The sequence below is a fragment of the Macrotis lagotis genome, chromosome 7, assembly GCF_037893015.1.
Source record: "Macrotis lagotis isolate mMagLag1 chromosome 7, bilby.v1.9.chrom.fasta, whole genome shotgun sequence".
Taxonomy (NCBI): Eukaryota; Metazoa; Chordata; class Mammalia; order Peramelemorphia; family Peramelidae; genus Macrotis; species Macrotis lagotis.
In genome coordinates, this window is record NC_133664.1 from 187,319,388 (window position 1) to 187,334,314 (window position 14,927).

Below are 14,927 nucleotides of genomic sequence, written 5' to 3' on the forward strand. Positions count from 1 at the left end.
TAGTGATGTGGGGATATATTTTAATTTTATAATGCCTTTAAATATGAACAAATCTGAACTGGGAAAAGTTATAATTCTATGCCCTAGAATATAGTGGATTTTGTTTATATGTTCATGCCATTTGAAAGATGACATTTTTCACAGGGAGAGAATATTCAGATGGTAGATATACATTGTGGAGCAGAGAAATATAATGTGTTGTTTATTTTTAGCACAGGAGGTCCCTGTCAGTTTGTTGGCACCTTTGTAATATAGAATCCTGGTAAATACTGTATTAATCTAGATATTCTTTGTCTCATTATAGAAGATGTGCTGGGTAGCACTCCAAGTGCACAGAACTACATATGTTTCAAATATAAGGAGGGACATTGAACAGAGGGAGAGGGGAGATTTGGTATAGAGCTATGAGAGTAAAGGGAAATTCTTGGGAAAGTTGGGAAAAATTGTTCATATTTGTAATGTTTATATCTTATGCTCCTCTCTTATTTCCTTTCTTTTTTTGGAACCCAAAGTAAAATTTGACAGCAGCCTTCTCTCTCATCCTGAAAAATGGTCCCAAAAAAGTAGACTTAAGAACTGTTTTCATTCTCAGGAGACCTTGGTCTTACATAAAAAATTTGAAATTATTGTCTTACTGAAAAATTGAAACTGTCACTACCTGTCAGGTTTGGACTTCCTTTCAGTATTTTTCACTTTATTCGGTGTCTTGAAGCATTCTAAGAGATCTAAGAATGAACTGGGATAGGTCCTTCATGGTCCATATGAGAATAAATGTTTTCTCAAATTTCCTTTGAGATTATTATAGAAATAGTTCTATATTATCGTGATATACACAGAGAGCTAGATGCTTCAATAAGGGAAGAGCAGAACTGTAGCAAAACCTTTTTTATAATGAAATAATTTTAATACCTTTCAGGCAAGAAATTAGTTTCATCAAGAAAATTGATTTAATTTAGAAGTGTTGCAGCATTTATAACCATATCCAGGTTAAACATTTTTCACTACTCATATATCAGAAAATAGCTTCTAACCAGGATAAAACCCCAAATCAATTAGTTCAGTTTAAGGTTTTCAAATTTTATTAATATTCTTCCCTATTTTTGTCCATTTCTTTTTCAGTGAAAATCTCTGAAGTTTCCCATACTTTTTTGTAAAGCAAGAGAATGATTTACTTAGAATTTTCATTTGCCCATACTACAGACTGAAAAAAAATTGGTCAATAACAATCACAGAATCCCTCATCTTAGGGTACTAGGAGAGGGACTTGATAATCTTTTGTACTCCCTCTGAGTCCTCTTATCCTTCAAATGCATAATTTTTGTGAAAGCTTTTTACAGAATTGCTTTATGTCTTACTTTACTGATGTAGAAGTATGTATTTTGAGTATCCCTTCTCACACATCACACACCTCCCCCTCAAAAACATGACTCTCAGTTCAAGACACTGTTGGTTAGCACCCAGCCAAAAACATAGCTCATAAGCTTCTGCAGATGTGTTTACTTTTATCAGGCAGACAGAGGACATAGTGCAAACAAGAGACATTCAATCAAACAGCATAGTAAATAAAGTGACAAGCAAAGATCCCATCCATGCACACATAGGGACCATTCTTCTATAGAAGACAGCAGGGAAGAATGCATATACTGTGAACACTTAACCCATACAAAGGGCAAGAAAGAGGTATGGTAGTGCTTAGCATCTTGTTTATTAGGGAGTGGGTTAAGTAAGCATTGTGAAGATTGTAGCTAATTTGGCTGTATGCATTCTATATCTGCATTAGGAGGAATTTTCCAGTATCATTTTGGTTATCATAGCATGAAATAGTGGATACAATAATGTTCTTAAAAAGTCAGAAACATGTGGGTTCAAATGTTTCCAAATAAACTCATTCATCCTAATCCATCCTTTACCAAGTGGTCTGGGTGATTTTTCTAATGGGAGGATCTGATCATTTTAATCTCCCCAGTCCCCTCCTTCACCCCCCTGACAAATGTTCTCCATGGCCTCTCCAAAACTTCTTGGATTGAATATAGAGTCCTCTATTTGACTTTTAAAATTTTTTCATTCTTTTCCATTCTTCTTAGGCCTTACTCTTGCCAGACATGTAAGTATTATTACTCTGCTCACAATTACTAGAAGAAAACACTCCATCACCTGTCTCTGTATCTTTAAACTATCTATCTCCATGCCACAAATACTCTGCTCTCTTCCACCACCACCCTGACTTCCTAGGTCCCCTGGCTTCCTTTAATACCAGACTCAAAGCTCATCTTTAGCAAAAGCCCTTTCCTGAAGTCTCAAGTACTAAGGTCTTACTATAATACTTTAATCTACTCTCTATAGGTCATATACATATCTGATAGCTTACATGCCTTCCCCATTAGACTATGAGAACCTTGGGGGCAAGGACTCTAGTTTTTTTGGTTTTTGTTTGTTTTATTTTTTGGCCAGTCTTTGTATCTCCAGATCTTGGTACAATATCTGGAACATTATATGTTTCATTTTTAATGAATTCTGATATCACAGTCTCTGATAAAAGGCAAAAAAACCTGACAGTTTTCATATCCAAATAATGGAGTTAATATAATAATATAACCACATTGCCTTAGAAGTTGTTAGACTTCTCAAATAATTTAATACATGTAAAGAACTTTATAGACTTTAAAAGCATTATAATACTATGTTTAATTTGGCTTCATTTTGGGGTCTTTCAAATTTAAAAAGCATGATTCAAAAAACATTATATTATCATAAAAACAGAATTGCTAAATACAAAAAAGTTGTAATAAAACAAATGTAAATTTCTTGAGGACAAAGATGCTGTAGGTACTGACAAGTATTATTCTCAAAAAATCCCTACTCTGTAACTTGACAATCTTGACTAAGACAGGGTACACAGAAAAATAAATATTATTCTTTACATATGAAACAAAACATTGAGCTTTCATATATATCAGTTTTCCAAGAATGTTTTATGCTATGTATAGAAATCATGTAATGCTATGAATTGAACCTAAGGTTGACCCTAGTTATCAATGTGATTTGTTGGCTCACAGAATCAATTATCAGAAGATTATTTTCTGCAAACCAAGTACCATCTCAATAAAAGTCTACATAGAAAATGTATCACCTAAAATCCAGACTGATCAGAATAAGAAATAGATAAAATGGTTTTTCTCAGTCGATTTGAAAATTAGAAATTGGATTGTGAGGTGTTTAAGGGTTATATGCTACTGGGAATGCCATGAAATTTAATGTACACATATCCCAGAGAAGCAGTCCTGAGAGATAGCCTTTGTGAGCAATCAGAAGTCATTTGCTTTGAAGTTAAAGGTTTTTATTATGATAACACAAACATGTTGTCTTTATTCAAAAGACTTAAATTTTTTTTAATAAAATATCTTCTTAGGCCTGTGAGAGTTTCCTCCTATGCATTATGTCCAATTTGCTTGTTCTTAGTGCTGTGAATGTGGCAGTCTTAATAAATCAATTCCTAAGCATGATAGGATTTCTATCATTTGTCTTTATATTAATATGCTATTATTCTTAGAATGTCCTAGTGAAGATACTCTATTCGATTCATCTACATATTATATATATATGTGTGTATATATACATATATATGTATATATACATATATATGTATATATATATATATTATATATATATATATATATAGTAGCACAATCAGCTATCATCAGATTTTATTCCCTACCCTTGGTAAACCATTATTGCATTCAATGCACTTGGAATTACCCAGGATACCAAGCCAGTTTTCCCAATCACTTAATGGCATATATGAAGTCAGTATTACATCATCATTATGTCTTCATCATCATACCCATAATTATCATTGACTAGCAAAGTGCCTGACACATAGTAGATATTTGATATTTGTTAGCTAAATCATCACCATCATCAAGAGTTCAGTTTTTATTGCATTTTAAGGTTTGCAAGGCACTTTACATTTATTTCATCTTATGCTCACAGCAACCTTAGAAAGTAAGTGCTATTATTTATCCTCAGTTTATAGATGAGGAAATTGAGGGAAACAGAGGTTAAGTGACTTGCCCAGTGTCACACAGCTATTAAGAAGTTAAAGCTTAATTTTAACTCATTTTCTTGCATCTAGGTTCTAAGCTCTGACCGCTGTATGCCTAGCTTCCTAATTTCCTTCAACAGTCCCACAAACTGTTGGATAAATTTAGTTCCATAGTTAAATGAAGTCATGAGGACATTTTTCTGATTTTCAAAGTCATGGAACAAAGATTAGGTTATTGGTAATCTTAAAGTTCTTAAGCTAAAAATCAGTCCCTTCCACATGAAAAAGTAAAACAAAAGTATCCAGAATAAAATGTAACACATGGCCATTGACCAGAAGTCTCTTGATGTGTGAAGATGATATAGAAACTAGCTGATCCTTTATTTTTCTTTTAAAGTTTTTGCAAGGCAAATTGGGTTAAGTGATTTGCCCAAGGCCACACAGCTAGGTAATTATTAAGTGTCTGAGGCCAGATTTGAACTCAGATACTCCTGACTCCAGGGCTGGTGCTCTATCCACTGCTCCACCTAGCCACCCCTAGTTGATCCTTTAAAGAAATGCAGCAAAGCATAAAGTCTTTTAGCCTCTTCCTGGAAGCTGGAAAGACCTCAAGCATGGGTCCTATGATGGACTTCATGTCTGTTTTCTTTGAATAGCTCAACTACATTCAAGGAGGCTTATCATCAGATTGGCTCAAGCATAATGACTATTTTGGCTTCAGCAACTCTTGAAGGCCTTCTGCCAAATTACAAAGGTCTTGCATTCTACAATAGCAGAGGGAATAGGGAATATACTCACACTAATGGCATTGCAGATTCTTGAACTATTGACTTATAGTACCAAACATTTTTTAGGACAGCATATCTGAAAATATGAATTGTCTTGACTTACCATCAAAGACAAGATAAGCTTTTTTAGGGTGAAATTTACCTGTTTTCCCTGGTAATGCGTAGTAAGGCTATAGTTTGGAATACAAAATAAAAAAATACTACTATTGATTTTGCTACTTAAAAATATTCAAGTTATGTGTCATGTAGGAATGCAACAAATACAGTAGTACTGTTGAGAAAAGTAAGAGAAAGGATTATCAGATTTGCTTAGGATTTTTATTTAGTCAAATGAAAACAGTGGAAATTACCAGTAATTCTTATAGGAGAATTTTAGGAGACTGCTTCTCCATAAAGAAAAATGATTACTTTATGGGAACTACTGTTGTTAATAAAATTTTTGTAGCCTAAGAGATTGCATTTTGATAAGCTATATTGATAAACCAAGAATTAATATATTACTACCTTAATCTTCTTCCTAGCTCTCTCATTGAATTACTTGGATCTTCTTTCTAGAACTGGTGTTTTCTAAGAATACCTGGTCAATTTTTCAGTTTTGAGCTAGCAAAGAGGAAAAAAAGAATTTCATAAACAAGACAAGTACCCAAGGTAAAGGTATTTATCAGTACTATTGCCACTACATTAAAAAATGAATAGCCAAACAATAAACAGAATGTCTGTGCATGTTAGATTTATATATCTCTTTTTATCATGTTGTTCATTACATATAAAGATATAAATATCATAAGATGTATATATACATAAACATAAATATATAAGCATTTTGCTAGTATTGACATAAAGTATCATATCTAGAGATCTGTATTCCCACTGTGACTGCAGTCTTATTTCTTTTGTCTCTTGAGTGAGATTAAAAGTACCAGATTAGAAGGAAGAGAATAAAGATAATAATAGAAATCAGTTATAGAGATATGTTTAAATGAAGTTCTGGATGTTAGTTGAGAAGTCATCAAAGTGAACATGGGCTATTTTTCTTTCTCTTTCATTACTGGATTCTACTTTCCCTTTTGATTGTAACCTGGAATATTAGACTCTTCAAGGGCTTGTTCCTAGGAAGTTTGGGGGGTGATTTCAGTTTAGTGCAGCCAGATAATTGTTGCTCTAAGGCTTGGTTAAGTTGTAAAGCTGCTAACCCAGTGTACAATATTACCCAATCACATGTTGTGTTTATAGGAGAGACCTCTGCCTTTAATAGTTTCTCCCCATGCTTGCGACTCCCAGTTTCAGAAGTCCTACAAAAATGAAGCTCTGAAAAAAAAAGACTAAATCAACATATTGGGGAATCAATCCAATGTAAAAATCTAAGTCATTTACCAAAGACAAATAGGGCTCTGGGTGCTCTCTCTTACTCTCAGCCCCCTGCCCCTATCTCATTTTTGGTGTTAGATTCTTCTTTACCCTTTCCTTATATATATATATATAGGAAAACTGTTCAGTCAAAATCTGTCTTAATTTTCCTAGAGCCAGGATACTGTACAAAGTAGGCATTTTACTCCAAGCATTTTACAAATGGCATTATCAATTACAATCATCATTATTTAGTAGCGTTCTCTTTTTCTGTAGTGTGGCAATTCAGGCTTCTCATTTATTCTGTTCAGATCCTCTTCTGTACAGCAATTGTAATGAAATATTGAATGATGAACAAGTTACACTTCTAAAAGTTGGTACATTTTCCTCTGACCCTGACCATTTTTAAAAAAATTTCTGTTGTATTTATAGCTAAGCAGATGCTCAGAAATAAAAGACAAATTTACTGACTTATAGACCCTTTACAATTTCCTGCATTTCACCTTGCAAACAAATATTGGAAAAAAAGATACAGATATCAAAAATAGTGACATTTCCTTTGTCATTACCTGCAACTTGGTGACACTGTTGTTAGAGGTGGAGAGAAAGATCTGATTTTGGGAACACTAAAATTGTAGAATCTATGCAAAATTGAAGCTAGTTTCTTACTATACCAAAAGCAAGATCTAAAAGTACAAAGCAATCCCAACATGTGAGAGATACAAGAGAATTACCGAACTAGATACTAGTATGGGATTTAAAAGAGGATATCTCTATTTACAAATAGAGGGGAAAATTAAGCTAAATTCAGGAATTTTAGATTCTTATTAGATTCTTAGCTTCTTGGGAGCATGAGTTATATCATTTTTCATCTTTGTATCATCAGAATGTAGTCCATGTCTTGAATGTATTCCTAGTTTACATGAATGCTTGTATGAATTGGATATAATGGAATTGAGCCAGATACTACCTGACTATAACATCCTAGCTTGTAATATCTGTCTCAGATAACTTCACACTTTTTCTTTTTTCGCATCAAAGATGTGTGGCGTGGCTAATTCTCTCAGTGAATAGGAATATTCTAGGTATAGGTAAGAGAATTCTTTCCTTGTGATTCTTCCTGCTGGATTCTAAACAAAGGCATAATGTAATGAGGAATCCTGGTACCCACAGGTACCTTGTCATTTGACAGGGTGGGCAAATAAGAGGACTCTCAGGACACAAGAACCTATGAGGAGGAGGCAGATTTCCATTTGCCTCCATGGATATACATGTCCAAACACTACTGCCAGGGAGAGTGCCAAAGGAGGGAATGGAGGCATACAACTTGGGGAATGTTCATCTTATAATGATCGTGAATGAACTCTGTGAAAATCATGACATGGATTCCCAATGTTTTGGTTTTTTCCCTCAAAGATTTTAACATGCCTTGTGTGGGCATAGTGATTCCTAGTTTTTCCATTCTCTGTGCCCCTGTGGAGTCATGGTAAACTATCCTGATCCTCACTGGGTGCAGTTGCTAATCAGATAGAAATGAACAGATCCTAGAAAAGGGGATACCATAGTGACAGGAAGCTGGGGTATGTAACCTAAAGTCAGAAATTGGACCTGATGTGTGTAGTGTTAGGCTGGTGGCGAATGGCATGAAGTGAGCCAGAGAAGCACTGTGGGAAGGAGGTTCTTAACCTAACTTACATAAGATCCTTGATCTAGGATGGCTAGGTGATGCAGTGGATAAAGCACTGGCTCTGGAGTCAGGAGTACCTGGGTTCAAATCAGGTCTCAACCGCTTAATAATTACCTAGCTGTGTGGCCTTGGGCAAGCCACTTAACCCCATTTGCCTTGCAAAAAAAACCTTAAAAAAACAAAAGATCCTTGATCTACCTTACATGAGCACTGCCCTGATCACTGCTATTCTAATTATTACCCTGGTTATAATTTGCTGGGTCTACCATCAAAAGATTAGATACATTGATTTTGCAGTGGACATCACAGTTTCCTCTTCAGGTGTATCTGAATGTGCAAGAAGCAAGTTTAGTAGTAGAATACTGTTGGTTAGTCCTTGTTCTTTTTTCCTTCTGCAACCCTGTTCAGATGCTTTCTTGCTTGCTTTTTCTCTCTTCTCCAGGAAAGAAAAATTGATCTGATAAATATGACTTTTTACATAAAAAATGCAGCAGTCATTAATACCTGAGACAATTTCAACAGATATATAATTTAAAATCATTTTGAACATTTACTGTCCAGTTTATCATCAGCATCATGGTAAAGTAGTAGGATGATGGTCAGTATAAAGAAAACAAGACTCAGCCCTAATGTTTACTGAGGCTATAACATACTCAGTCAAAGCCATACTCCTATAATGTAGGATATACAGTGGGTTATTGTTATTAAGTCCTTGAGTAAACAAATTAGATAGTATTCATATTAAGAAGATATGATTTGACCATTTTCTAAGACTGTGAATTGAATGAATTTGAAAGCTAAAGCTATCTAGTAATTTTTACCTCATCTATTCTCATTATCTACTGTCGATTAGAAAAATGTAGTATAACAAATAATGTAGGGCAGTGATTCTTAATCATGAAAGTATGTGGATTCATGTATATTGTGTGTTTGAACATTAGTAATTTTTACTCCATCCATTTTTGCTATGCAGTAAAGTACTGCAGTATCCAAATTAGAAAAAAATGGAATATAAGAAGTATTATAGGGTCCATAAGATTACATGAGCATACACATAAATATGTTTGAGTATATATATATATATATATATGTGTGTGTGTGTGTGTGTGTGTGTGTGTGTGTGTGTGTGTGTGTATTTGAGTACAGTGGTTTTCTTTTTGGTCTTTTACATTTTATTTTATGCATGAAAAACACTATTTTGAGGAGTGTTCTTGGGCTTCATCAGATTGCAAAAGGAATCTCTCTCTTTCTCTCTCTCTCAAACACACACACACACACACACACACACAGAGTATAAGAGAAATGCTATACACAATATATTTAATCTTGAAAATTGAATTTTTCAAAATTTGAGATTTGAAAAAAAAAGAAACGTGAGACCTTGACACATTTTTTAGAGTTAGTTCAGATACAGGTGATTATACAATACAAATCTGTTGTCAATATTATTTAATTTGTTAATAACTCTAGGGAAGATTTCAGTTTCATTATATTCCTTCTCCACTTTGATTTGGTTCTAAATGCTGTGCCTTAAAGATAGGCCTATTTTGCATCTTATCCAATCAAATGCCATTCATCAAATAACAGCTTTAGTAGAGTTCTAAAATTTAAATTTTATTGAAACACACTATAGCATGCTAAATTCAGAATATACAATGTTATTAGGAGTTTAACTAAATAAAGCAAACTTCAGAATTAATGGACTAATTATAGATGATAACAAAATATTTGTTCATTGTTATCACATTTACAAATAGACGACTGTGCTTTTAATGACCTGATGTTTTAAAAAGTTAGCTAATCAATCCATTTCCAAAGTCACATCACTTAATAGTTCTCTAAAAGACCCACAGACTTTCTAGATCTCCACCCTTTCCTCTGAGATGAAGCTAAAGACCTAATTTCCTTTGGTTGAAATCGGCATTTAACTGACCTCTCTGATGTGTTTATTGCTTTCAACTTCTTTCATAGCCTTATGTAACTCTCCTAGACTGTTCCAGTCCTGTGATCCCCTATGGATAAAATATAACATTTATAAAGCAAAGCTAGCTACTAATAAATCCTTACCACCTCAGCCAAACTCAGCTTCATGCTTATTTCTGGCCCCTTTTGCCAACACTGTTGCTATTCTGACTAGATTCATCTCTGTGCCTCAGTAGAAAGACCAAGAAGTGACAACCCTAATATTCTCTATGTTTATGCAAATGCATTGTAAAATCTAGTTGGTATGATAGTAGAGGGTTTTTTTTAAATTCCCTATTCCAGTGTTTTTCCTGTTAGAGTGAAGCAATCTGGCATTCAGACTTTTTTTTTTTTAACTTCACTCAGAAACTCTTAGATGTCACCTTCAAAATGTCTCAAAAGTTCCAGATGGTAATTCTCTCACAATGCATTACATCTATACAATGAATTTAATATAGAATAATCCTATAATTAATTTGTTGTGTTACAACCTCATGTCAAAAGGACAATGGTAAAGCCAACTCATAAACCATGTCAAAGGAAGTGTGCTAACACACTCAGTAACCTGGTCTAGCCAGTGTTATCAGAAAGGTGAGAACTTGGCTCATTTCCTGATATGAGTTTAATTGCCTTCCAAATACTCATTATTTCCATAGATAGAGAGGGGCAGAGGTGGTAGATCATCCAAAGCCTTTTAAAAAATTAGAGTAAAATTCAATTAGTTTAGACTAATTTATCAGAAGGCCTGCCTGACTTAAAGATGTAGCAGAATTATAGATTTTTATGAAATGCATTGTTTTGCTACTTTTAAGTGAGTAGAGTAATATGGAATAGGTTAAGTAAGTATAAAGTAAAAGAAAATTTCATGGATAAAAGAATGATTTGTAATTAACATATCAAAGTCATAGCCTTTATTGAACTATATACACTATACTATACTGAAAAATAGACTATTCTATCCACTCACTTTTATTCATCCCCCTTCCTTGGAATTTAAGGGTGTGTATGTGTGTGTGTGTGTGTGTGTGTGTGTGTGTGTGTGTGTGTGTGTCTGTGTGTGTCTGTGTGTGTGTGTGTCTGTGTGTCTGTGTGTGTGTGTGTGTGTGTGTGTCTGTGTGTGTCTGTGTGTGTGTGTGTCTGTGTGTCTGTGTGTCTGTGTGTCTGTGTGTCTGTGTGTGTTTCTGTATATATGTGCTATTAATTGCCTTAAAGGTCTTTATAAATGAGGAAACATTTTGATCTCAAGGTAACACGAATCTTGAAAAAATAAAATTTGAATTGATGAAATTTTATTTTATTTGGCTAAGAATGTAACATTGTGTCAAATCACTTAAATGAGGTTATTTAGATAACAGCTATCCACAACCCAACTGAAATTCATCAAATAAGGGTTTAGACACAGTTCTAAGAAGCACAATTATTTAATTAGATTAAAAGAAGCAAATTATAATAAGCAAAGAAAGGTAGAGTGACAACAAAACTTCACAACTAGATGCCTAAAGAAAAACTGAAGAAAAATAGCAACAGCAACCAGTAGGTAAAAAGTGATCTGGATTCATTCAATAGAAAATCAACAATTCTATACTTCTTCATAACATCTAGTGCATCATTATATTATACCACAGTATAACAACAAATGTTTATAATATGAGATGTCATCCAGAAAAACTTTTTAATGTTGTCCATGATCTTCTGATTTCAAAGGAAGAAGATTATATGATATAATATAGAAAGATTTCAAACCATGATTATAGGTCAATTTTTTTCTGCTTTAAAATCTAGGCTTCAAATTATCTCAAAATATTGCATATATGTTACTTGCAATAAATTGTTTGATCCTACTCAGAGATGAGATGGGATATTCCTAGAAACAAAATCCAGACCTGACAAGATAGTCCTGTGGGAATTTAGTTTGAAAATGTAATAAGATGAGATATTGATTATCCTTCTAACAGTTTAAAAAACAAAGTTTTCTTAGATATACTAGGGAATGTATGAAAATGTCCTTGTCCTCAAGGAGTTTACAATTGAATGGAGAAAACAAGATGAAAGAAAAAATATATAAACAAGATGAATAGGAGATAAGTAATAGAGAAAAGGCATTATAATTAAGAGGCATTTTGAAAAAGTTTCTACTTTTCCACACTGCCCAGAAGAGGGTTCCATAAGGTGGTGTTCACGGTTTCCATCGTAACTTTCAAGGGAAACTTTCACAATGTCCGGAGCCCTGGATGTCTTGCAGATGAAGGTGGAGGATGTCCTCAAATTCCTCACTGCAGGCACCCATTTGGGTGGCACCAATTTGGACTTCCAGATGGAACAGTATATCTACAAAAGGAAGAGTGATGGTATCTATATCATTAATTTGAAGAGAACTTGGGAAAAGCTTCTGCTGGCAGCTCGTGCCATTGTTGCCATTGAAAAGCCAGCTGATGTTAGTGTCATCTCATCCAGGAACACTGGCCAGAGAGCTGTTCTGAAGTTTGCTGCTGCCACTGGTGCCACACCAATTGCTGGACTCTTCACCCTGGGCACCTTCACTAACCAGATCCAGGCAGCTTTCAGGGAGCCTCACCTCTTGTTGGTCACTGACCCTGGTGCAGATCATCAGCCTTTGACTGAAGCATCATATGTTAACCTTCCAACCATTGCACTGTGCAACACGGACTCCCCACTTCGCTATGTGGACATTGCCATTCCCTATAACAACAAGGGAGCTCACTCAGTGGGTCTGATGTGGTGGATGCTGGCCCGAGAAGTCCTGCAGATGCGTGGTACCATCTCCCGTGAGCACCCATGGGAGGTCATGCCTGATCTTTACTTCTACAGAGATCCAGAGGAGATTGAAAAGGAAGAGCAGGCTGCAGCTGAGAAGGCAGTGACAAAGGAGAAATTTCAGGGTGAATGGACTGCACCTGCCCCAGAATTCACTGCTGCTCAGCCAGAGGTGGCTGATTGGTCTGAGGGCATCCAGGTGCCATCTGTGCCCATTCAGCAGTTCCCTACTGAAGATTGGAGTGCTCAGCTGGCTACTGAGGACTGGTCTGCAGCTCCTACTGCTCAGGCCACTGAATGGGTAGAAACTACCACAGAGTGGTCCTAAGTTTTACCCAGATGGTCTAATAGTGTTGGAGAAATGCGGATGGAAAATAGACATTGGTTTCTTAAAAAAAAGTTTCTAGTCAAAATTGAGATTTTTAATTAAACTTGAAGGAATCCAGAATGATCAATAGTCAGAACAGAGGAGATAGAGTATTCCAGGTTTGGGGGATAGTTAAAGAAAATGCCTGGAGCCAAGAGATATATTGTCCTGCTCATGGAACAGCCAGGAGACCAGTGTCACCAGATGAAATAATATTGGGGTGGGGGGTCAACTAGCAGTACAGTGAGTGGATTGAGTGGAATCATCTTGAGTTCAAATCTGGCCTCAGAGACTTACTAGCTGTGTGACCCTGTGCAAGTCACTTAACCCCACTTGTCTTAGTTTTCTTTATCTGTAAAATAAGCTGGAGGAGATGACAAATTATCTTTGACCCCCCAAATGGGGACACAGAGAGTAGGACACAACTGAAAACAACTAAAAACAAAAGTGCAATAAGAAGATAGGTTATGGAAGACTTTATATGCTGATAGATAACATTTTGTATTTAATCCTGGAGGAAATAATAGGAATTTATTGAGTAGAGGAGATGAGACTGACATGACTGAAATTGCATGTACTGGAAGTACACTGGATGTGTACTTTAGAAAATTCATTTTAGTATGTAAATGGTAGATAATGCATAGAGAATTGGTGTAGGAAAACCTAACAACAGGCTATTTCAGTAGAACAGGAGCAAGGTAATGAAGCCACTTTAGAGTGGCTGAGTGTCAGAGAAAGAGGGACATATTTATTTATCTATAATCCATTATTTATTTGTTTGTTTATTTAATTTATTTTTAAGAATTTTTTACAACTATATGCAAAGGTAGTTCTCATCATTCACCTATTTACAAGTTTATGAGTCCCACATTTTTCTGCAACCCTCTGTTCCCTCCCTCTTCCTAATGGCAATTAATAATCTGCTAAAATTTATATATGTATAATCTTGTTTAACATGTTTCTGTGTCAGTCATGTTGTAAAAGATGAACATGAGCTAAAGGGGGAAAACTATGAGAAAGAAAAACATCAAAGAAATTTTTAAAAAGTGAACATAGTTTACTTTGCTCTGCATTCAAACTTCATAGTGTTTTCAGGTATTTTTTCTGGATATGAATGTCATAAAGGGGGTATATTTAAAAGATGTTACAAATATGAAATCAACATTCCTTGGCAGAAGATTGGATATGAGGTTGAGAGATAGTGAGAAAGCAAGAATGACTTATAGGTTCTAAATCTGAGGGACTAGAAGGATAGAGTTACACTCACCATTAATAGGGAAGATAAGAAGGGAGAAAGTTTTATGGGGAAAGAGGAGTTCAATTAGGGATATGTTGAGTTTAAACTCTCTAATGGATCTAAGGCAGATGCAGATATGAGACTGAAAGTTAGTAGGGAGAATGGGGGAGGATAGATAACTTTTGAGAATCATGAGCATAAAAATCTTCATCATAGAGATGGGAGCTGTGATTATATATATATATATATATATATATATATATATATATATATCTAGAGAGAGAGAGAGAGAGAGAGAGAGAGAGAGAGAGAGAGAGAGAGAGAGAGAGAGAGAGAGAAGTCTATAGACAGAAACCTGAAGGAAACTTAGGTTAAAAGGAAAAGGATACAGCAGAGAAGAAAAAGAAGCACTAGTTGGAAGTATGAGAACCAGAAGACAGTGGTATTCTATAAATTAAAAAAAGAGAGAATATGAAACAGAGAGTAATCAACTTGTCAAAGACTGCAGCAAAGTCCAGGAGAAAGAAGAATGAGAAAAGACCATTAGATATGGCAATGAGGAGGGCATTGGTGACTTTGGAGTAAGAGAGAGCAGTTTTTGTGGAACGATAAGGTCAGAAATCAGATTGTAAGGGAGAAGAGAGTGATGAGAGAAAATAGTGGCACCTTTTAAAGACAGTCTTTTAAAAGAGTTTAATTACAAAGGTTATATAAAAGATATA

The 14,927-nt window shown here is 35.0% G+C and overlaps 1 protein-coding gene and 1 pseudogene across 10 annotated transcripts in view; both read left to right on the plus strand.

Annotated features, from left to right (window-relative positions):
• SOX5 (SRY-box transcription factor 5) overlaps positions 1–14,927 on the plus strand; it is a 1,270,393-nt gene that overhangs the window by 407,189 nt on the left and 848,277 nt on the right. Inside the window, exon 4 of one of the 10 annotated variants that reach the window (XM_074194252.1) lies at positions 5,386–5,478. The exons of the other annotated variants lie outside the window; for them this stretch is intronic. The gene's annotated coding sequence lies outside the window, so the exon portion shown is untranslated. The remainder of the gene's footprint in view (positions 1–5,385; positions 5,479–14,927) is intronic. 10 annotated transcript variants of the gene reach the window in all.
• Positions 5,536–14,422, plus strand: LOC141493221 (small ribosomal subunit protein uS2 pseudogene; annotated as a pseudogene).